At 36.7% G+C, this 2,624-nt stretch overlaps 1 protein-coding gene across 1 annotated transcript in view; it reads left to right on the top strand.

The window, feature by feature from the left end:
* The window catches only part of LOC107699625 (eIF-2-alpha kinase activator GCN1-like), a 51,969-nt gene that overhangs the window by 47,953 nt on the left and 1,392 nt on the right, over positions 1–2,624 (top strand). The gene's annotated exons all lie outside the window — the stretch shown is intronic.

Raw genomic sequence — 2,624 nt, 5'->3', positions numbered from 1 at the left:
TATATATATATATATATATATATATATATATATATATATATATATATGCACTGATCAAAATAACAGAAGCAAGCAAATGTCAAAAGTTTTGGTTTTAATGACAAAAGAGAGTATTCAAAATGTATTGTTTCACTTACGATCTGCAAAGGAGTGGAACAAATACTCCATTTAATGCCAAAGAACTTTACATAAACAAGTTTATAAATAAGCTTTTTTCACAAAATCTGAAATTTCTGTGGCTGTTTGGATGCAGTAAAACTCCCACAAATGTAGAAAAACATCTGGCTCATGTTTGTGCTTTCTTCTGTCAGCGGCCATAATTTTAACCTTGAAATCAGCATTAGGCCGAAAATAAAGTCATACATGTGAAAATGGGCTGAGAATTGAGCAAATACTTGTAATCTGGCTCAAATTCAGACATAAATCATGTCTTTGTCTGGTTTGTCGGCTTGTTATGGGATGATGCAAGACGACTTCACCTTAGAAATGGTTGACAAAAGCAAAAATGGTATTAAAAACATCATTTTGTGAACAAGTGTGATGTGCCCAAGCAAAACAGACGCCCCAAAATGACCAAGAAAAAGTATTGAATTTCATTCAGCAAATATAGCTGTTTCCATGCAAATTTAACGTTAGAATATCGCATAAAACATTTGCGAATAAAGCACCGTTTCCATCCCATGTGTTCAAGAGAACAAAATTATCATTTTTTGGGAAACTGTTGCAAAGTATCAATAATAAAAATGAAAATTGCTTCAACCGAGGAACACCATGGCTCTTTTTTTCTAAATAATAAACGACGTGTCTCAGAGCTTGCAGATGAAACGCAATAACAAACGCTGTCATGTTATCTCGCATTCGGATGCCTGATGTTTGAGAAAGCAGTCATGTGAGACAGTTATGGGAGGTGATTATACAAAATCATTTTGATGACGGACTTTTGCTCAGGCATTTCAGAATTATTAACAACATTTGAGATGGTTTGCGATGAGATTGTTCATTTATCCACATGAGTTTATGGTTGCGTATTGAGGAACTTATTCAGTGTTGTAGTTTTTTGTGTGAAATTTTCACATTTTGTTTATGCATATGCATGCTTTCTTATCAGATATAAAATGTATCCGACTCAATTGAGCGCTCAGGTTTTTATGCGCATTTAAAGGCACAATATGTAATTTTCGCCGCTAGAGGGCGTGTATTTATTTCAGTTTACGAAATTGTTTTTTCATCAATCGTTTTAGTCTTAGTTTTCGTTTACGAAAATAACCTTGCCTCACATGTCCTAAAAAGTGAAGCTGCGGGCTCTTTGATCGCCCCCTGGTGGCTGGCTGCAGTGTACAGGTCATAAACCCCACCCTCTCCATGTAAACGAATGGGACTTGAGTCAAGATAAAAAAAATTAATTACACTTCCAATACAATTTTCCGAAAGATGGTTTTGGTAATTTAAGGTAGTTGTTATCATACTGATATATGTTCAATTGTTCGTTTTTGTGATAAGTTTGATTTTAGCTAATAATTTGATGCTATAAAAACGGGGCGTGTCGTTATGGCTGATTGGGTCTGTGGGAGTTTGGGCGGGAGTTTGATACCGCGGCTCCACCTCACAACACTACTGTGCAGACTCTGGCTCCAAACGAATCTCTACTGCGCAGACTCGGGCTCCAAATGACGTCATTTACTCAAGATGGCAGCGGCCATACTGAGATGCTTTGGCTTCACTTTTCTATAGTGGAAGGTATAGGAGACGCGTCGTCCGTCTTTTTTTACAGTCTATGGTCAGTCCTCGCATGTTGCTGCTTTCTTCCATGCACTGCGTAAAAGGATTTTTCAAAGTTTGAAATAAAACAAAGATATCAGCCCTGCATCTTGAAAAAAATTCTGCTGATTTGCAAAAAAGGCCTAATAGTATCTCATTTGATAATGCAAAGTTAAAAAATATCATTAAACATAGGTTTTCACAAAATAAGGATGAAGGTTTTTCAAATTATATATATGAAGAGTTAATTTGCAAAAACGCCACTTTCAAAAACAAAATGAGCTGATTGCCATGCGTTATTCTCCACATATAGTGTGATCTGAACCCTAACAACGTTTTGTCAAAAAAGCCGGTATAGTCCACTTTCAAGGCATCGCGAGTTCAAATTTTTCTGCTGAAGCCGACACGTGCCCTTGTTTTTAAACAGAAGCTGATAAGTCCATTTTAGCGAATCAGCGCACTGTATTCAGGTCAGGTGACAAGGCTAATTTCACTTTGAAAAGACGTGCTAGCTGAGAGGAGTTTCGTCAAAGCTGACTAAAAGTGATCGAGGATGGATAATTTCAACGAACTTGATGAACCTGTGATTCGTGCGTATGTGGGGTAAAGCAGCGCTGTCTTATCATACTAGATACGTTTGAAAGTTATAATGCTACTCTGTGCGGTCGTCACCGGTCTATTAAAACACACAGCATATTAAAGTGTCTTTGGTGTTTCCATGTTTTCTACAAAACAAAACAGAAATCGAGAGGTTATGACGACACAATGACACTATAGACACGCTCCGTATCACTAGTTAAAATTGCTTATTTCTCTGGATTTAAACATTCTTCGAAACATTTGGGATAATGTAAGTACACAAGTCA

This window comes from Sinocyclocheilus anshuiensis, unplaced genomic scaffold (genome assembly GCF_001515605.1).
Source record: "Sinocyclocheilus anshuiensis isolate Anshui unplaced genomic scaffold, SAMN03320099.WGS_v1.1 scaffold714, whole genome shotgun sequence".
Taxonomy (NCBI): Eukaryota; Metazoa; Chordata; class Actinopteri; order Cypriniformes; family Cyprinidae; genus Sinocyclocheilus; species Sinocyclocheilus anshuiensis.
Note: the sequence above shows the minus strand (reverse complement) of the source record. Positions and strands in the feature narration are given on the sequence as shown.